General features: G+C 34.9%; 1 long non-coding RNA gene across 1 annotated transcript; it reads left to right on the forward strand.

The window, feature by feature from the left end:
- The first annotated feature begins 20,072 nt into the window (after nucleotides 1-20,072).
- Nucleotides 20,073-21,415, forward strand: LOC125192744 (uncharacterized). The gene is made up of 3 exons (XR_007171462.2): nucleotides 20,073-20,153; nucleotides 20,778-20,885; nucleotides 21,034-21,415. It is a non-coding gene; the product is annotated as an uncharacterized LOC125192744 (long non-coding RNA).
- Nucleotides 21,416-23,401: the final 1,986 nt, after the last annotated feature.

Below are 23,401 nucleotides of genomic sequence, written 5' to 3' on the forward strand. Positions count from 1 at the left end.
TGCCCCCGAAGGAGCCAACAACATGGTTGGGCATAGGGCCCCCACCATTCATGTTGGGCATAGAGCCCGTGATGGTCGCACTGGTCCCGAAGGAGCCAATACCCGTGCTGAACCCGAAGGTTCCAACACTCGTATGAGACCCGAAGGCCTCAGCAGTTGCGTGAGACTCAAAGGTCCCAGCATTCGTGTGAGACCCGAAGGCCCCAACACTCGATCCGTTAAAGGATCCGAAGGAACCACTAAAAGTGGAACCAACCGACCCACTCGAGGTGGATCCACCAGTGAGACCATGGGTGTTATTTTACACTCAAGGGGTTGTTGATGAAGATGGATAGAGCCCAGGAGTTGGCATTATCGTGGTGGATGCCATAGTGGAGGAAATGATGGCGGCGGTGATGGTCGGAGTGGTGGTAGCGGCGGTATTGGATGCAATCGACATCTCCAGCAAAGGTGATTAAAGTTTCGAAAGTTTTAGTTTCAATTCTAGGTCCAAATCCCTTCAAAAGCAAGTTATATATCTCATCTTGCGATTGTTGATTTTGTGGAATTACAAGAGATAACCGGGCGTAATACAATCCAAAGAAGGAATACAGAAATGAACTGAAACGAAAATTACAAACGGAAATCGAAACTATAAACCGTAGAACAGGAAATAGCCGAGTCGAGGAGACCTCTTTCCGCAAGACGAGATACGCCCCGGTACTGCTCTTCGGATTGGCGTTTTGTCCCAAAAGATAAAACGGCTGCGTCTCTGGTGAAGCAGCACCGCTATCAACAGAACTCCGGCGAACTGGATGGAGGAGAGGGCAGAGCTTCGACAAAAAAACAATGCAGGGGGAGGAGAGAGTGTATGATGCAGAGTGTGGATTCTAGTTTCTGTGTCTAGAATGCTAGAATGACTAGCCTATTTATAGGCTCAATCCACTGCAGGGGTCAACATAGCCTTGATGGCTGTCATCAATGCTAGACCGTAACGGTCGTCGGTTACGAGGCGTTATAGAGCTGAGAGGCTGAATCTAGAAGCTTCTAGAGTCGATCATGACGTGGACTGTCACGTGTCAGCCACGTTGGCTTACCGCGTCATACTGACGAGGTGTCATCCCGCTTGACTCGCTGACGTGGAAACGGTGGTGGTCTAAAAAGAACTAGACCCACTAGCCTTGGGCCAAGCCCACGACCAAGCCCACGACCAGGCCCAAAGAACGGCCCAAAGAACACCCAAAGACCGATTGCCAAGATCCAAGTCCAAGGACAAGGGCACGGGCACGAGCACGGGCGGCGCGCGCGTGTGGGCTCTTACAGCCCATCTTAGTCTACTATAATTATTACATGTAATAATCTTTCTTATTAAATACTAGTTTAATAAGGTTGTAACTTCCAATGTGGGATAATTAACTCTCTTAATTATTCCCTAAGCTTCTCTCATAGCTCATTAAGTTTGCAATTTTTGCACAACTTTAATCCATTATTTCTCACTCACCGGAAATCGGATTTGAGAAAATGAATATACCACGGTCATCTAGCTATATCATTTAATTTCACAAAATTAAATGTCTCGTTGAAATTATAATTTGGTCAAAGTCCATTGACCCACCTAGATTCCAACATAAATTTCCAAGCCGGTGTAGTTATTTTTCGTACTCCCAATATGAAGTTTCTGGATCCGCCACTGTCTATCATCCTTTTCATCGAAGAAGATGAGAAAAAGGCTGAATGTTGGCATACATTTAATTGTGATAAAATTAAGAATCTGGCATGAAGAAAATGTGGAAAGAGACTAAATATTTTGGATATTTAGAGCAATGGAAGAACAATAGTTTTTTGTATAGCTTTTAATTGTGGATTTTGAGAATTAAATAATAGAAGGTGAAATTGAATTGGGAGAATTTCATGTAATAAGATAAACCAAAGGAAAAGGTGATGTGGAGAGAGAGGCGGAGGCGCTCATTATGAGAGCTCAATATATTATTTCTCTATTATGGCCCGACTGATAGGCTTAAAAAGCCTTGAAAAGGCACTGTCCTTTAACCGGCATTTGGTAGCTCCCAAACCAATCCGCCGACCTGGTACAATCTTCGGGGTTACCACCCCACACATACTACTATCGGCGCACTCCTGTCAACACTTTCACGGCCTTGAGCAGGTATTAGGGGAGGGCTTTTCCCGATTGTGCTGAAACTGCTGGGTATGTCCATTTTTACCCTTTGAAATGCTCCAATCGAAGCAACCTTCGCTCCCTTCGGCCACCAATTGCTGCTGTCCAGCACCTCCGACTGACGGTGTGGAGCTCTGGTTCGACACAAATTCAGAGCTCCGGTTCGACGCAAATTCAGAGGCGGTGGTGTATACCCATTTTTTTTACCTCGATTAGAGTCCAATTCCCGCTCTAGAGTCCAATTCATAATTGTGCCCATCAACTTTGGAAAAGCCCATTTCCAACAAATTCCTGAAAATAATTATGTGAGCTACCAGTCGGGCCCTTAAAGAATTATAGTACTATCTATCTGAGGAATGATATGTTACATACCTTATGTAAGCTCCTTATGTGAGCATTGAGCACCACTCTAGTTAGATCTATCAAATTTCACTTTATTATTTTAGTATATTTTGCATATGGATGATTCACGGGATTCTGCATTTAAACTAAATTTTATTTAAAAAGCCATTTATGGTGTTTTGGCTTGTTATGACTCATGAAGAACTGAAATGACTAAATTGATAAAAATAATAAAGAGCAATTTAGTTTGAACGAAAATCCTCTTTAATTGCTAGGTCGGGAACTCGAGAAATAAAATAAAATAAATAATGAAAATTTACATTAAAAACAAAAAGAAAAAAAAGAAAGTAAAAAGGCAGATATTATAAAATAAAATAAAATAAATAAATAAATATTGGAAAAAAGAGAGACGATGCTTGACATTAATAAAATGAAAGAGTAATGATTTATTAACAAACATTCTTTATACAAAATGCCCTTATATTTTAAACCGATTTTTATTTAAATCGGTTTTGTTATTTTCTTACTAGTTTATCCTTTATATATATATATATATATATATGGAAAATTATGAATATGTGGAAGATCAATACAATATTTATGGAAATTTCATAAATTAAGATAATTGTAATTTATCTAGCCTAGATTGTTTCTTAATGCTTATACGTATGTTTTAAACAAATAAATATACTACTGCTAATATTTAGCACTAATCTATCGTTATATTCAAAATTATAAGATTACATAAATTAAAATTTTTATACTTATTTCTTGTGTATTAACCGTAAAGTGATGAAAAAAAAAATTACTTTATAATTTTTAAATAATATATATAGTATAAATTTAAGGGGAAAAAAACCAAAAGTTTAAAAGAACCAAGCTCCAATATAATATCAATTATATACGAATAGAATAGTAAATACTACAAAAAGATACTATGTATAATTATTAGTATTATTTTAGTGAATGATCATATTCGAAAATGTATATACATCTAGTTGTTTATATAGTGATAAATTAATAATAAAATAATTAAATGTGAATGATAATTATTTTTTCGTTTAATTAAATTACAAAATATTTATTTCCCTCACGGGATTTTATGTGATGGTACTATTATTGTTTTGTGAGTTAAATAAAAAGAGAAAAAATTAAAAGAGAAAAAAAAATAGAGATGATTTTATTTCTATTTTAGCAATGTGTCATTTTTGTGGGACAGTTCAAAAAAAATATTTCATTTTTTATAGAAGAGGTGGAATACTTTTGTTGGATGATAACACTAAGAAATTAAGTATATATACATACAGTCGCTTGTATGACTTGGAATTATAAGAATTATTTTAAAATAAAATAATTGGATGAGAATGACCGTTATTATTTTGTTGGATGATAATACTTTAAAGTAAAGTATGTGTACATGTAGTTGTTTTTATTAACTTAGAATTTTAAAGATTATTTCCTTGGACGATGACACTAACAAATTAAATATACATCCACGTAGTCGTTTTTATAACTTAAAATTTTATTGATTATTTAATAACCACTATTCTAGGAAGCGAATGACTAATATTATTTCGTTAGATGATAACACTAGGATATATACATGTAATTATTTTTATAACTTTAAGGTTTAAGAATTATTTAATAAAAAATAATTAGATGTGAATGACTAATATTATTTCGTTGGATGATAACAATAAGAAATTAGTACTATATATACATGTCGTTTTTATAACTTAGATAATAATTTTTTATTAATAAAATAATTAGATGTAAATGACTATGATTATTATGTTGAATGATAACACTAAGAAATTAAATATATGTTTTTTTATAATTTAGAATTTTACATAATATTAAAGTAATTATTTGATGACTATGATATTTCGTTGGATGATAACACTAAGTATATATATACATGTAGTCGTTTTATAACTTAGAATTTTAAATAATTTAAACAATTAATTGAATAAGAATGACTATGATCATTTCGTTGGATAACAACACTAAGAAATGATGTATAGTTGTTTTTATAACTCGAAATTTTTATAGATAATTTTATAATAAAATAATTTGATGCGAATGATTATGATTATTTCGTTGGATTATAACACTAAGAAATTAAGTATATATAGATGCAATCGTTTTATAACTTAAAATTTTAAAAATTATAATTAATTTGATGAGTATGACTATGATTATTTTGTTGGATGATAATACTAAGAAATGAAGTATATATACATGTATGTTTTTTTATAAACTTAGAATTTTAAAGATTATTTAATAGCAATACAATTAGATGCTAATGATAATCATTTTTTCGTTCAAGGATAATATTAAGAATATATATACATATAGTCGCTTTTATAATTTTAAATTTTAAAATTATTTTATAATAAAATAATTTGGTATTAATGACTATTAGATGAGTGAATTAAAACAGTTCTAAAGCAAACTCAAACGATATACTCCCTCCGTCTCTGAAGAATATGCACTATTTTCTTTTTTGTCCGTCCCGAAAGAGTATTAACATTCCAATTTTGGAAATTCTCTTCTCTAATGAGGTGGGACTCATTCTCCACTAACAATATTTAAAAGACTTTCTCTATCTATCTCTCTTTTACTTTACCAATAATGCATTAAAACTTGTGGTGAACTTAAAGTTCATACTCTTTGGGGACGGAGAGAATATAAACTTTTATATTATTGTTTGAATATTAAATAAAATTCTCCATTTTAGAATGCAAGTCAACTTGGAATCCTTTTATAGTAGTAGTATTTTGCAAATTTGAAGTGAATCTATAATATCTTATTAAAAGTATTGTAAATTTTTAATTAAATTTATTTTAATTTATTCCTAATCAAAATCTTCATCCGAAAATTATGAAATCATGAACCATATGAATCTAGCTAATTTGTAGGGGAGAGTTTAATTTTTTATTAAATGGAGAAGAAATATCCTCATTTTTGTTAATGAAAGAAAAAATTATGTAACGGTTAGTATACATAATCAATTACTAATCATTCCTTAAATACATAAATATTGATTATGAGAAACTTAATCTATCCTAAATAATCAATTAAAGGGTAGATATATAATACATTACATTTTAAAATGTAAAATACCTTAAATATCCAATTTTGTATATACAAATTTTGTTAATTTATCACTACTCAAAATGAAATATGAAACTCATACTTCCCTCTTTTAATAGTGAACTCTAAAATAATTATTAAACCATATCTCTGTTGATGAAATATGGTAAATCGAGTAACATATAAACCCTAATCGTCTTCGATTGCAGAATCAAGTCGAAACGTGTGATATGGATTGATTCATCCGCTGGTGCTGCTCAGCATCACCGACCACTACAATCGGGTGAGACACTTCTTTGTCGAGCTTCATTTTATTGCAATATAGTGACCCTATACACTAAAAAACCAAACCTTGAAACCTAAATCCTAAACCCTTAACTTTAAAATATACTCATCATGTCCAACAAATGAGCCAAATATCAATAACATTCTCCCTCCGTCCCAATTCAATTTTATTTTGTTGATCACTTATTCTATTTTGGGGTTTTTAGATCTGTATTCGATATCTTACACTGGGTCGGCCTACTTGATAATCCTTACTGATAGTATATGTTTTTTTTACCGGAATCATGGCTGTAAATCTGTTTATATGCTCATATTAAGAAAGTGCTTTACAATAGGGCTATGAGAACGTTAAACAAACAAAAAAATTTGCTTTCATTCATCCAAGCATCCATTCACCCAATGGTATTACTTATTGGAGCCGAAGTAGTATTTTGTTGAGGAGTCAAAGACATCGCCGGAAGGGGTTTAATTTCGGTTGTGGCCAAGCCGTGGATACATCCGATTCGAACATTCGATTATAAATGTAAGGTAAGTAAAAATGTGTGGATAGTAATCAAGCTCCAAAGGTTATATTTATACGTAGGCCAATAAATTATGACGCTACATATTCTAAAAACCTTTCATATTATCCACTTAGACTAAAATTAATTGTGATTAATGGTTGTTTGCATTTTTTTTTTCATATTAACCGTTTCTTCTTTTTAAAATTAATTTGATCATATGTTGAAATCATTAATTGCCTTGGGATGAAACCTTTCCTATTCCCCACTTCGGATAAACATAAGTATGAATAACAGTTATTTGCCTTATAATTAGGGAATATGTAGTGTCATGTTTTCCTAATAAAATAAGGTAGTATAAATTTATGCATGAAATATAAACTGTACCTTTAAAAAAGAAAATTGTACGCCCTGTTTGTCTTCAAGTTTGCTTGAATTATTTTGCAATATTCACTACATTTAACGGAAGTTTTAGTAACAACCAAAAATCAGTTTTAATTAAATAATAATTATATTCAGCAATATTCATTACATTTATTGGAAGTCTTTAATTTCCATGAAACTGCCGTTAACCCTAAACAAATTCACAAACAAAAATTAGTTTTAATTAAATTATAATTTTTAATATAAAATGACAATCTTGTAAATATCTCCAAAACTCCCCTTATATTCCAGCTAAGTCCGCATATACATATGCACTTGCAATCCTTACAAATATTACGCATGAGAGGCCTAGAATCTTAATACTAATACCTATGCATGTAACGATATACATATATAAATACAAACCTCACATCACCTCCTCTTCCTACATATTATTTCTACCTCATATTACTCGCACCTTGTTTCCAAGGGCCCTCTCTCTACCAATCAACCAGTCCATCCATCGCAAGCGACTCTCCCTCATCTCACTTTGTTCGCAGGCATGGCCACGCCCCGAACACATCTCACGGATCCCAATAATGTACCGCCACTATTTTCTCCAAAAAAGAAGTTCTAACTTGTTAGAAGAAACATTATCTGAAAATAATGGAGGATAACATACCTCTAAAATAAATATATATAGGTGAAGAGATGCATGAGCGAAACATTGGCCTTGTCTATATATGTTCGACGCACATAAGCCAAAAATTTGAAAAAATAATTCACTATTTTTGAGTAAAAGGGAATTTGTACATTATTTTCGATTTAGTGAGTTCGTAATAACGTTTACCGTCCCAGTGTTCCTTATTTGCTTGAGTATGTAGATAAGTCTTGAAATTAAGCATATGTAGAGGCCTGCAAATCCCATGATTACAAAGTTTGCATCATGAATTTTTCATTACTAAAGTATTTTAGTGTTGTTAATGGTATTACATGCCACATTTTTCTCTAACGTGTTGACTTGATTTGAGCAGTGCCTTTTGAAGAAGATGAAAAGGACCCTACTATCTGCTTTCTTGATCATAACTACCACGAATCAATGTTTTCCATGTTCAGAATGATAAATGGTTTGTTATTTCAAAACCTCTTCTTCTCGGTTGAATATATTTCTAACTTTAGCATCTGATTCAACATATTTATCTCATGTCAGCCGAGGATCATGTTGTTGGCTGGTATAGCACTGGTCCAAACCTAAAGGATAATGACCTATGTGTACATGGTCTTTTCAGTGAGTAAGATCTCTTTCTAATACTGTTATCTTTGTCTTTTAAGCTGATTCATTAGAAATATTTCTATCTGCTGGTTAGTTGCTGGCATTTTGTTGTTCATGATTGCATTAGAGACATTTCATGTTGAAAAGATACCTCTCAAGCATGGTACACAAAACTTATTCAGTTTAACTGTACAAACTCAATATAATATACTCTTTTCGTCGATGCTAGTAGATGTTTCTACTTCTTCGGTTTCCTTTACTGGTCAGGTGTAAGAGACTTATCTACTGTCACTGTACAAACTCAATGCTAAATCACACTTCATGTTGTTTCAGCTATGTTCCCACTCCAGTGTTGGTCGTTATTGATGTCCAACCAAAAGAGCTTGGGCTACCTACTAAAGCGTATTATGCAGTTGAGGAGGTTCAAGAGGTATCTAGAAATTACTGATGTTTTACTTTCATGTAACTTATACATTTTTTGCATTCCTCGTGTTTCAAGCTCTTTGAAAACTTGCAGAATACCACTCAAAAAAGGCAGAAGGTATTTGTGCATGTACCTTCTGAAATTGCTGATGATAAAGTTGCAGAAATTGGTATGTTACTGCACCAGAAGAATTCTTCTTTGGAATACTATACAATCTATGTTATTTTATTATATTGATGTTATGGAAAAACCCCTTCTCACTTCCTCTCATCTTGGTTATGACAGGAGTTGAATATCTGCCAAGAGATGTAAAAGACACTACTATCAGCACCCTTGCTACTGAGGTTTCTATTCTCTTCTTCCTTCCTTTCTATCTTACTCAGGATTATCATATCTTCAGATTCTCATACTCCTTGCCTCCATGTATGTTCCTGTGTAATCATCATGGTATGAAGATGTTAGATTCTAATGTAAGTGGTAGAAATGAGAATTTTATCTTTATGACCTTTCTCCAGGTGATAAGGAAACTCGCTGCTCTGAAGGGATTGGATGCACAATTGGAACTGATCCGAAGTTATTTAGACCTGGTTATAGAAGGGAAGCTCCCAATAAACCATAAAATCCTCTACCATCTCCAGGTACCCTTTTTGAACATTTTGCTAATATTGATATGTAAACTGCAGTTATAATTGGATTCTATCACTTCAAAAATGAAAAGTAAAAAGAATGGGATTGTATCTGTTTTCTTGTAGTTCTGGTCAGGATAGATCATTTTAAAAGAGCACCTCATTATCTTGTGCAACCTGATCTGTGCAGGATGTGTTCAACTTACTCCCAAATCTTAATGCAACCAAAGCTGCCAAAGCATTTGCCGGTAATCAAGTTAGATGATGTATATGGTATATGATCAGTTGTTCTTAGGTTTATGCATATTTCTGATGAAACTATTATCTTCCTCTCTGCAGTCAAGGTCATGCATTCTCCACCTCGACCTGTGACTGTGAAGGACCAGCAGGAGTGGAACATCCCACCTTGCATATCTAACTTGAAGAACCCTAAAGATTATACAATTCCTCTCGACAAGTGGCTAGCTGCTGATGGTTGTGGGCTGCGGGAGGTTCAGATTAATGATAATTTTGTCAAGCCTTCCGAGGCACTATACGTTGCAGAACAAAAAGCTAGAGATGTTGTTGTTGCAGTACAATCGATGGTTCAAAATGAGATGATGATGGCGGAGAAGGAGAAGAAACATATGGAACTACGGATGTTGGCACAGAAGGCGAGATCTGAGAGCACTGGTGTAGTAGCTTTAGCAGGTGGCATATCAATTCCTTCCGAGACACTATACGTTGCAGAACAAAAAGCTAGAGAGGCTGTTGTTGCAGTACAGTCAAAGGCTCAAAAGGAGATGATGATGACGCGGAAGGAGAAGAAACATATGGAACTACTGATGTTGGCACATAAGGCAAGGTCTGAGAGAACTGGTCTAGTAGCTTTACCAAGTGGCATATCAATTCCTTCCAAGAACGCTGCTAATTATGGTGATACGAGTGTGGAATATGAAAGGGGTAGAGGTGAAAGAATTGGAGATGGCCCCAAGGAAACTAAAGAAGAGAAAGAGTTGAGATTGCAAAGGGAAGCAATTCCTGCGGAGCGGCGGAGAGAGAGAAAGGGGGAAAGAGGACTCAAGGCAGAAGATGCTGGCATAGGGAAGAACAAGGAAACAAAAGAAGAGAAAGAGGAAAGATCGCGAAGAGAAAAAATTCGTGGTGAGCGGCGGAGAGAGAGAGAGAGGGAAAGAATACTTGAGGCAAACTATGCTCGCATAGGGAAGAACTGCAAATTATCTGCGATAGAGAGACCGTGATGAGTGAGAAAGTGGCTCTTGAGATGGCCAACACTGGAGCAGGAGGGGGTGAAGTTATGTATCATCAGAGGCTGTTAGTCTTCAACTTCAAGGTTGCATTCTATTTATAATTTTCTCAATTTAACTCTACTTCTTTATTCGTCTGCCAATTTATTTCATGATTTATGGCAGATCCCCCTAAACAGTAATACGGTAATCAACTACCCCAAATAAACATCCTAGCACTGATTGTCACTGCAGCAAATGATCAAGCTGCTGAAAAGCGCCTTCTCTGAAATTGTGGTTGAGTAAGTCTTCCCCTTTCCTGGTTTACACAATGTGGATGGGCACTATGAATCGTAGGATACTGAAAAGGGTATACAGTGTAAATAACCCAACCAAATATGCATCTTTGCAAATCAAGCACCTACAAAATATTGTGAATTCTTGATTTTTGCCTGTTCCGCACGATTTCTAAAGTCTCCTTTTTTCTTTGGGGAGTAGAGTACATACTACATAAAATGATTCTTCATTTTACATATAAACCCCAGCATCAGCAACGAGCTAGTAGTGTGATCAGTGATCGATTCGCAAATTCAAAATTTTATGGAGTTGTTTTGATATCAACGTATACTCCCTTCACTATCAGTTTTCATGAGAGGCTTTCCTCGTTAATTCATTACATGATTTAGGGAATGCTTATCTACGAAATTACCACAATGATACTTATCATAACTCAGTTTCATTTATTTTTTTCAACCATCGCGTGGCCCGGAATTGTTGAGTGCTTGAGAACTCGAACCACTTTCCCATCATTGACAGATTGCTGCCACCTCTGCTGGAACATTAGGAGGGAATTGCAGAAAATTTGAAATTGAGGGTGGAAAGTTGGAGAAGAAGATGAAGTTAGGGATGGGTATAATCATTTGATTATTTTTTTTAGTGTCTTATATTCTCTTTCCACTAAGGGTTGTTTTTGTCGGCTGTTGTGGCTTTTATTAAACAAAATGATGTGTTTTGGTTTCCTGGCTATGGAACTCCCTCTCCGCAGATCAGCTCCAGTATCATGTATTTGGACAATGCTAGCTCGATTTGGCTATATATGAAGGAACTATATGATCAAAAACGGGAGTAGTGGGGTGAGATCATATGTGGTCGCTCTTAGCATAATAGTAGGTTTGAGAGATGAGAAATGCACCACGTCTCAAAGCATTTTTCTATTATCTTTCTAGCTCTATAGCATTTTAGTTTGCAATTTAAGAGCATTGTAATGCTCGGATTTTGCCTCCCAAGTCAAGTTTGCTAGTGCCTATGAGTTTGAGGTGCTTCTTCTTGATAGGTGCTTGTTTCATCTTTGGGGACTTTGCGTCAATCTGTAAGCACTAGCCAAGGTGTATCTCTTTTTGCAAAAAGAGGGATACCTCGACTCAACTTGACGACAACAATAATTTGTTTTCTTGTTAGTTTGTTATATACTTATATTGTTATTGTTATATTTATCTTTCTAGTTTTTGATTCTTTTGTTCATTTAAGGCTACAATATTTCTAACAAGCGCAAGAAGAGATATTTTACTTATAACGAGGGAGAATTAAAGAAGCAGGGAAGAAAAAGGAAAAATAAATTTTATACTTGTACATAGCTTGAAATAGTCGAAATAACTTGAATAAAGTATCAACCTCAGTAGTTCAACAATTGAAAGGAGATAGTATCCAACGATATAGAAATATAAAAGAATACATCATCTCAACGGAATGATTTGAGAGAAAAATAATGTCATGTGTGATGTGTGAAGACATTGCATATTCAGAATATTTAACTAGCTAACTTTTTTTTTGCCCAACACCCACTGTGCTTAGATTAGCTCAACTTGCAAATTCATAAAACATTCAGCATTGAGTACTTGATGCACAAAGTGAACGCATGCCAATATATTTTTACAAAAATAAGTCATATCAAGTCATCTTTGAGTGAATTCGAGTTTTACTTTAAAACTAGTGTCCACTGTCCACTACCGTGCATGCATTGCACAACTCATTTTAAATATCATAAAATGTACTTTAAATTTTAGAATAATTTGTAGAGCTAAAACATACTTTGAAAAGATAAATAGGTATCTCTATAAATAAGAGCATAATAAGCATGTTTTATTTAATTATCATAAATCTAAGATATACCTTTTTAAAATAACATAAGGATATATTAGTCCATATTTAAATTAAGCTTATGTCAAAGTGACATAGGGGCATTATGGCATAGAGACATTATGTCTCAATCACTACCCTTTTTTCTTATACCAAACCGATACTAACCATAAAACGAAGAGAAGAGAAACATTATAATATCAATATTATGTGCCATGAAGAAACTTTATGTGAGCTTTTTAAGTGAGCATCATTCTCGTTTAACGCACGCTTAGCGTTGTTCGTTTCGATTTATATATTTAGTTTGATTATAATATATTAAAAATGTTATTGAAAATTTTAATTTCACAAAATTCATAAAAATCAAAGCTCGATTTGTTCATTTTTTCTATAATTTCAAATAAATTAATAATATGGCAAATCAAGCTTAAATTTTTTATGAATGTTATGAAATTAAAATTTTCAATAACATTTTTTAATGCATTAGAATAAAACTAAATATATAAATCGAATGAACAACGCTAAATGTGCGTTAAACGAGAGTGATGCTCACATAAGAGCATCCGCAACGGTACTCGTTGGAATGAGCAGCCGCCGTGCCATTGGCGCGACGAGTAGGGCTGACAATTTTTGATACGACACGATAACACGACACGAACCGACACGAAATTAATGGGTTTGAGTAAGAGCTTTTTGGGTTTGTGTCCTTATCGAGTCGACCCGTTAAGGACACGAAAAGTTTGTATCGTGTTCGTGTCGGGTTCGTGTTATCCGTTAACAATACGTGTCCGTGTCATGTTCGTGTAGGGTTCGTGTTACCTGTTAACAAATAATATTTTAATATTATTAATTCTTACTATTTTCATTTTTCAATACTTATTAAATTGAGTCTCATAGTCTCATACAGTTATATCTCATTTAAATTATTTAAATATTTAATCACTTTCCAATACGTGTTGTTATCGTGTCGTGTTGACCCGAAGTGGTTCGTGTCGTTAATGGTTTAGTGTCATGTTCGTGTTCGTGTTTGAGGTTTTCTTAGCGGGTCGTGTTTGTTGTTACCGTGTTCGTGTTTGTATCGTGTCGACACGATAACGACCCGACACACACGATTTGCCACTCCTTAGCGACGAGTACCCTGGTAGTCGTTGTGCTCTTGCCGATGGCACGGACGTGCTCTTACCATCGAGCACCGTCGTGCAGAAGAGCAGGGTGGCGTGGCACTGTGTGATTCGCCAACGGAAATGTCGTTGGCTATTTTGTTTAATTCGAAAATATATAAAAAAATCAGATTCAAATAAAAATATATTTTCTCACTTCCCAATAAAATATATCCATTTTTTCTCCACTTATAATTTATTTTTCATTATTTTTATCCTAAAATTCACATTTTCATCTATAAATACCTCCATTTCAACAAAGAAAATTACACCACACTACACCAAACAATTCTCTCATCAATCTCATTCTCTTTAAATTCTCACTCTTTCTCTCTTGCAAAAATGTCCGGCTCCGACGATCACCCCACCGACTCCCACAGATGGGATGTATACAAATGTGGTTATATGTGATGATGTCTGATCTATATGTGATGATGTATGATATGTCTTTGTTCATGTGTTATGTTGGAAGATGTCAGAAATAAAGTATACTTGTCTATGCTTATGCCCCGTGCTTGAGTGTGTTTAGGGTTTTGTGGGTACAATTGGCATGTCATAGGACATCAGCACTGCATTATTTGTGATCACTCGTCTTCTGGATAACCGAAGCGAGAGTCGTCTGTATCTGATATGTTTGATCTCCACCCTCATGGTTTTTTCATGGTTTTAGATAGTAGTTTTACTTGGTTTTGATCATATATTGTGTACTTTGAGGTATGATTATAGCTACTTCTCTATTATGTTGGTATTTCGACCATTTTGTGAAGAATGTGTAGAAAAATGTGCAAAATATGTGTGTGCAGCAGCTTTGGTTTGAGACAGTTTTTCTGAAGATTTTGAAGCCCAATTAGCCCATAATGCATACCATTTCTTCGTATTCGAAAGAGTTTCACGTGGATATCTTAAACGTCTCAATCAGAGTTTGGTAGAAGAAGTTATGGTCGTTTTACAGAGACTGCGCGGATCAGTGACATAGCTGGCGGCCTGCCGGGTTCGCGTGCAACGAACCTGGTGACCCGCCAGATACGCACTGGAAAAAGTGACTTGGCCCACCTGATAATAATATTAAAGAAAATGTGAAAAAGAAAGAAAACGAGAATAAGAAACGAGTGGTTTTGATATTATTTCCATCCTTATAATTATCTCTCTAAAATTGGGCCTACGTTTCATTTGGAAAAGTCTACGTTTTAATAACAGCAGACCCTGCTGTGTTTTTTAACACAACAGGGATCCTCCCCCGTAGTATATAAGAAAGAAACATCCAAATGTAAGAATGTGGCGTTGTTTTAAGATCCCGATTAAATCTAATCATAAAGAATCGCTAGCTAACTATTACTACCACCAATTACAGTTATTAATTAAGTAAAAAAAGAAGCAAGTAATCATTAAATGTTGTCGTTTTTAAGGCACAACATGGTGTTGTGTTTTCACTGCACAACAAGGGATCCATTCCTAGTTTTAAAACTATGAAACACTTCCTCTTTTGCGTGTGTATTGAACATAATAATAAATAATTAGAAAAAATAATGTAAGAGAGAATAATATATATGAGATCCTTATATATTATTTTTTTCATTTACTTTACTTTTTGTTTTTTTTTTTAACTATTTATTAGTATTATTTTTCCAAAATACTAAAATAAACGTTTCATCTAATGAGACACATGTATTTGCTATTTACTTATATTCAATTAACCATTTCACACACAACATAGTAGTATTACTTATTTTCTTCTCTCACCATTTGTATTTTTTCAAAAAAGAATTATACTAGGAGTAGTATATAGTAGTCCTTCAATTTCAGTTACACATGCATAGTAATATTAGAATTTTTTGTTAAAATATATAAATAAAATAATTTACACTATTTTCTTATAATATTTGATATATTGATATTAATTTTGTCATATTAGTAGGTCCCTTTGTCCCCAAAATTATTTTTTTTTGTTATTTTAGTAGCTTCTAGAAAAATAGGAGTAGTTCCTTAAAAACTTATTACTTTTTCCACCACGTAGTATACTACTTTTGAGATGTCCCAAGTTACTTGAGTCATTTCTCTTTTTTAGCTAAAAACATAATATCTAATCATATCTACTTTATTCATTCTTTTACTTTACCTTCTCTTCTCTCTCTTACATTATTCTCTCTTCTACTTTATTTTACTTTATTAACTAACTAAACACATATTTCTTAAATCCTGTGCTGAAAATAAACGCCTCAAGTAACATGGAACGGAGGAAGTATTAATGATATTAGTGTCAATTATTCTAATTAGTTTATAACTTTTCTTTCTACTTTGCTAATTTTTCACAAAACTCGGATATTTTTAAAGTTTTTACTTTTAGAGAATAAATAGAATGATACTCCATATAATTAAAAATAACTAACTAAAATAATACTTACTCTATTCATAATTTTTTTTTTATTTTGATTTGTACGTAAAAAAAAATAGTCTCACTAATTTTTTATAACATGATTTATGTTAATTTACAGCCCGCTCTAAATGTAATTGAATTTAGGTTACAAAAGTGTCAGAGCGCGGAAACTTGTTTTAGAGAGAAAATCAAAATTGTCGAGAGAATCGAGCCCCATAAGATTAGAGCTTAGGATTTCTTGGACGAACCATCGCCATTTTTTCTTTTTCCTCGTGTGATCGAGATCACATAATCATTGTCGGAATGAACAGCAGTGATATGGGTGATGAGGATGTCGATTTGAGTGGCAGTTGGGTAGAAGAGGCGAAGTTGAACATCCGTGGCCGCAATGGGTTGGATTTCTCTGGCCTTACATCCTTGTGGCGTATCCAATTAAGTACATGGGGGTACAACTGCATCCCAAAATTGTGAGTAGCTTAGTGGTAAAATGCTCTCATTCCTAGCTCTAGACCCGGGTTCAATTCCCCTTAAGCGTGAATTTGGCCTTCTACCTATATTTTTAAAATCATTTAAGTGTCCACTATAGTTGGCCGGGCAGCTACAAAGTGTGGCCGGGCCACCAAAAAACTTGTTTTCCACTATGGTGGACAAGGCCAAGCCACCAAATAAATTATTTTTTTCAATTTGTGTATATTTTTATTAAAAAAATGAGGAAAAATGGGTATGTTTATAGAATTAAGAAAATAAAAAAAAAATTGAAAATAGGGAGAGCTGCGGCTCGTGGCCGCTGCAATAGGGGAGCCGCGGCTGGGCCACTAGAGTGGCGCTCTCTTGGGCACCCCCTGCCACCAAAGCCCATGGCGCTCTCTCCTATAGTGGATCCTCAAGTACTCCATTATTTATGTTTCTAATTAATGTATCATTAATATACTAATATATTATTTGTTTTTTCATTTGTTTCAGTTTTGTTATGTATGAATATATTATAGGCTCTAATCATAGTTATTATTTATGTTTTTTTAATTATGATCATATTTTATTATTATACTACAAGTAAATATGATACATTCTGTTTTAAAATTTTTAAAAAGTCCTTCTGAACTACTAAAATAAATTCTCTATTAATATAATAATAATCTCTATTTTATATAGTGAAAAATTTCAAATAATAAAATGCAAAAAGTTATTTTTTATACTATACGTATAATAATTTGACTCACTTGAAAATAAATAATTGAGATAATAGAAAAAAAAAAATTATATAATAGAAAAAAATCAATTGAATATTAAATCTCTAAGTTAATGTAATTATTAATCGTACCCCCAATCTAAAATTTCTGGATCCGCCACTGCTTGAATACAAATGTCGGAAATTTCAAGTCAATCATTTCTAGAAATGTGATATTCCAGCTGAGCAGCAGCGTCTGATCTACAAAGGCCACACAATGAAGGGCGATCAAATCCTAAGCTGCTACGGTACTTCTCTGTTTCCGACTCTGTGTTAGAGCCTTGTTTTTAGTATGAAGTTAGCTTATGCCGCATTCCTATAACTATTAAGTGGTTGTTAGTAATCTGATTGTTTCATGGTTATTGCTTGTGTGCAGTGATATATGAAGTCTTTTCTGTGGCATCAATTCAATGTTTATAATATCTGCCATGGCAAATTTCAGGCTAAACACCACTGCCATGGCATGTTGTGTCAATTTTCCGTGGCAGCGGATGGAGGCTGGCGGCCGTTTTCTCACATTCAACCCATTCACCCCAATAACCCGACACGTGTATCAATTTAAAATAAGAATTTTAGTTTAATTCAACCTCTTCCAGATTCATAAGCCTCCAAAACACAAATCCTAACTCTATTTTTCTCTAAAACCCTACGTCCATGCTGCCTCCTAACATAATTTCTACATATATATGTTTCTCTTTTTGTTATAGAGGTATAAGCAGACCTTAGCCATGCTATGATGCAGTGGAAATTGTCTCTTTTATTACCACTACATTTACTCAATCCTGAGTATGGTGATTCTTTAATCTCCGTGTTTATGACTTCTATTTTTGCACAATTAGTTAACAACTTATGTGAGTTCGTTAGTAATGAAGTATGCACGTGAGTCTAAATTTCTTCAGTCACTTTTCTCAGCTAGGTTTCATCTATTTTCTGAGGCTGGTTTGAAAATAATACTTGTTGCATCTCGTTGAAAATAATACTTGTTGCATCTTGTTTGTGTTTAATTTTCTACTTGTTATATTTATTTTCTTCATCCAAAATATTTTGCATCGTATATACTGATATACCTAGATCATTTTTATTGATAGGTCTTGAAGATGATCAAACTGTTGACTTGGCTCGAGTTTCTGCATCTTTTGATACTACATATTCAGTGCCAACAGATTATAAATTGAAAGCAGGTATTGGAGGATCTAAGTCTGGACTTGATACCTATCCAGGGCCGGGATCATTTCCGGGGATTAAAATGATGAGGGAAATGATTGAAGATCCTGACATTGTCAAATATATTTTCACCATACCGGCTGTTCAAGATTTATTCAATAATCCCTAGACTGAATGCAACATGCTTGTTAGTAAGCACCGAATTGATGACATTGTGCATTGTAACCTGAGGTGGCAGACGTTCAGAGCCTTTGTCCTAGCGGCAAGGAGCTTACATCAATGTATGAGGTGCCGAGTTCGAGCCCTCTTAACCTCAGTTGTAATTTCCTCCTTTTTTAGGATTTTATATATAATATCCTCCATCATATAGGAGTTAATTTAAAAAAAAAAAAACCTGAGGTGGCAGACATACTTACTGATTACGATACCCTCCGTCTGATATGGAACACGGTAGACATGAAGATGCAACCTATTCGCCTTGTCCAAATACAATCCCACTTCCAAATCCCTTGACCTTTATTGGTATGTGTGTGTGAAAGAGAGTGAGAGAGAGGAGATTTTATATATAATATCCTCCATCATATAGGAGTTAATTTTTTTAAAAAAAACCTGAGGTGGCAGACATACTTACTGATTACGATACCCTCCGTCTGATATGGAACACGGTAGACATGAAGATGCAACCTATTCGCCTTGTCCAAATACAATCCCACTTCCAAATCCCTTGACCTTTATTGGTATGTGTGTGTGAAAGAGAGTGAGAGAGAGGAGAGTCTATACTGATTCAAAGATCAATATTTTAAAGCTATATCTTGAAATTATTTCCTCTAGTTGCTTGATTGTCCAATTTGTATTTGTTGTTGAGTTCTTTAATTCATGTACAGTTTTGATTATCTTAGGTCATTTATCATGTTTTTAAATGCAATTTGCAGGGATGATTGATAGAAACTCAAGCTCTTCGGGCAATCCTACCACCAACCTGATTCTGAGGGGTCTCCGATCTCTATGCTAGATCTTACATCTTCTAATCCTTCTACTGAGTATCCGGAAGACCCAATTGTTGAGAAAACAATTGGTGATATGTTACGCAATAACCAACACCTGGTTAAGGTTATACTTCCCTCTAGGATCACCTGTATTCAGTGGTTACTCCTTTGCTTCTTTACTTTACTTTTGATTTATTTTTCTTTAAAATATATCAAACTTATCAGTCACTCATATGTACTATATCTTAGATGTTCAATTTGTTGGAATATAAAGATATATGTTGGATGAGCAATTTAGTTTGGAGGAAATATTTGAGAGGAGAATGTGTTGAATATGTGAGAAATGATTTATGAGAGGTTGGTTATGTGGGAAAGCAAAGAAACACTTTTATTTCTCAAACTTTCTCAAGTTGTTCAACTTATACAAAATATTACAACTCACCTCTATTTATAGGCATCTCTTCCTATTCTAGAATTCTCTACTATATTCTTTAATATTTTATATCTAGATTTTTCTCCATAAAATTCTAGATATTTTACTAAAAAAAATCTACATTCTAGAGAATTCTATACCTAGATATTTCTACTAAAATATCTAGATATTTTCATACTTAATTCTAGAGAATTCTATAATATCTAAATATTTCCATCATATCTAGATAATTCTATTACAAAAATCAAGTTTATTTATTTTAATATTCCAACACAATTTTGCCCCAAGTCTACAGAACGTGTTAGATTCCAATCCCCAGATTAGAGATGTAATGCAACATCCTGAGTTTATTCGTCTGTTAGCTACACCTCTAGCTGTTAATGTAAGATATTAGACCCTCACTATGTCGACATAGAGATTTCTTCTTGGTGACATTCTTTGATTTCTCAGTGATGCAAAGCTGTGGTATCAAAGTTGTTTGTCCAATGCTATGAGAGTTTTAGATTCTTGTGTTATTTGAATCATTAAACTGTATTAGAGGCAGATCCTTGTTGGGAATAATATTGGACTTGGCTGCATACAATAGTGGGAATATATAGTGGATTTATTTAAGTCAATTGTGATTTTCTCTTTGAATGCTAAGTATGTGATGTTGCATGTACTTTAATCCCATTTCAAGCTCTCTTGATTTATCACAAAGCTGTAAAAGATCAAGCAGCTGAGTAAGTCTTCTTCTTTGCTCCTAGGCTTCATTTCTAAAAAAATAACATCAAAAGTTGGTGATTGAGATTATGTACATCAACATATGTAAGGAAATCATGTAGCATCTGTATTCTTTCAGAACTGTCTCCGTTTCAGTGATATCACGATTTCTATAATGCATGTTGACATTTATTGCCTGGTTAATAAAAAAGTCATGATGGACGGACATGTACATTTTTTTAATACATTTTCTTAGTGTCTGTCCATTTTACATCTTCATATTGAAGTAGTCAATAAATAGCAGGTGAGGGTGAAGTAACTGCTGCTGGGGCATTGGAGAGACTGATAGAACTGTTTGTTGAACTTGCAACTCATGCTGGGATTATTCATGCATCTGAAAGCACACTTCAAGGTTGCATTCTATTTATAATTTTCTGAATTTAACTCTACTTCTTTATTCGTCTGCCAATTTATTTCATGATTTATGACATACCCTCCTAAAGAGTCATATGGTAATCAACTACCCCAAGTAAATATCGTAACGCTGATTGTCATTGCAGCAAATGATCAAGCTGCTGAAAAGCGCCTTCTATGAAATTGTGGTCGAGTAAGTCTTCCCCTTTCCTAGTTTATATAATGTGGATGGGCACTATGAATCGTGGGATACAGTGTAAATAACCCAACCATATATGCATCTTTGCAAATCAAGCACCTATAAAATATTGTGAATTCTTGATTTTTGCCTTTTCGGCACGATTTAAAATTATATTTTCTCTCACCACTTAACACACAAAATAACATCTCTTAAAATCTCATGCCATCTCCCAAGTGTGAAATCTACGATGAGACGGAGGGAGTACATAAAATGCTTCTTCATTTTACATATAAACCCCAGTATCAGCAACAAGCTAGTAGTGTGATCAGTGATCGATTTGCAAATTAAAATTTTATGGAGTTGTTTTTGTTGGAATCGTGTTTGGTCAATGGACTTTGACCAATATAAAAGTGACGAGATATTTAATTTTGTAAAATTAAATGCAATAGCGACGATCTACTTTCGGAGTAGATGTTCGTGGTATATTCATTTTCTCTAAACCGATTCCTGGTGAGTGAGAAATTATGAATTAAAGTTTGTCACAGTGGTGAGCTATAAAGGAGCTATGAGATAAAACCAAGGGATTAAAAGAGTTAATTATCCCACATTGGTGGAGAGAACCTTATTAAATATTGATTTAATAAGATGAATTATTACGTGTAATAATTATAGTGGACCCAAGTGCACAACGGGTGCTAAAAGGTCTACGACGGTCCCTGACATATAGCGGGTCCGAAGGGGTTCACGATGGACCCCGACGCATAGCGGGTGACAAAAGGTCCCTGATGGACCCCGACGCATCGTGTGACCAGAAGTTTCACGATGAACCCCGTCGTGTAGCGTGTCCAGATGCATCAGTCTCCTCTAACTCCCGTAACGGCTAGTAACCCCAGACGGTCACAGTCAAAGCCATCATGGCACACATAATGGTCGTTGACTCTATCGATGCCCATGAGTGGACTTAGCCTATAAATAGGCATGCATCCATTGCATTCTCTACACAATACTAGACACAACAAGATTGCATATCATTTTGCATAGCTCTCTCCCTCTTTGTGCATAATATTCCGTCGAAGCTCTGCCCTTGCCATTATCTAGTTCGTCGGGCAACGAACAAGACGAAGATGTTTTATCTTTAGGGACGACACACCAATCCGAGAGCACTACCGGGGCGTATCTCATCTTGCGGAAAGAGGACTCCTCGACTCGGCTTATATCTTTACGATTTATAGTTTCGATTATTGTTTTGTTATTTTAATTTTGTACTTTTATCTTCACTCTTCATTTGGGTTGTATTACGTCCGGTTAGTGTATCTTTGTATCACATAATTATTCAAACAAAATCCAACAATCGCAAGACGAGATATAACTTGCTTTTGAAAGGATTGTTGGTTTCTGGATTCTGTGTTACAAGATATGAAACTAGCCGGACGTAATACAACCCAAGAAGAAATACAAATGGAAAAAAATGAAACAAGATTACAAGGAAAATTCGAAACAAGTAAACCGTGAAAGTTGTTAGCCGAGTTGAGGAGTCCTTTTTCCGTAAGACGAGATACGCCATGGTAGTGCTCTTCGGATTGGCGTTTCGTCCCCCAAAGATAAAATGACTACATCTCTGATGAAGCAGCACCGCTATCAGCAGAGCTCCGGCGAACTGGATGGAGGAGAGGGCAGAGCTTCGACAGAAAGACAATGCAGAGAGCGAAATAGCTTATGACGCAGAATGCTTCTAGTGTTTGATGTTGTGTGTCTAGAATGCAAGAATGACTAGCCTATTTATAGGCTTGGTTCACTGCAGGGGGTCAACAGCCATGACGGTTGTCATCAGTGCTAGACTTGTAACGGACGTTGGTTACAAGACGTTACGGAGTTGAGAGGATGAATCTAGACACGTCTAGGTTCATTTATGACGTGGACTATCACGTGTTAGCCACGTTGGCTTTACAACGTCATACTGACGAGGTGTCATCCCGCTTGGCTCGCTGACATGGAAACGGTGGTGGTCTAAAAAGAACTACACCCGCTAGCCTTGGGTCGAACCCAAGCACCAAGCCCACGACCAGGCCCAAAGAACAGCCCAAAGACCACCCAAAGACCAATTTCCAAGATCCAAGTCCAAGGACATGGACACGGGCACGGGCTCAGGGTCGCGGCTCGCAACGGGGAGGGCGGCGTGGCGCGCGCGTGTGGGCTCTACAACCCATCTTAGTCCACTATAATTTTTACATGTAACTTCCAATATGGGATAATTAACTCAATTATTCTCATAGCTTCTCTCATGACTCATTTAATTAGTTTGTAATTTTGCACAACTTTAATCCATTATTTCT

Source organism: Salvia hispanica, chromosome 4, assembly GCF_029641045.1.
Source record: "Salvia hispanica isolate PSC_SH4W2 chromosome 4, Shi_PSC_v1, whole genome shotgun sequence".
Lineage (NCBI taxonomy): Eukaryota > Viridiplantae > Streptophyta > Magnoliopsida > Lamiales > Lamiaceae > Salvia > Salvia hispanica.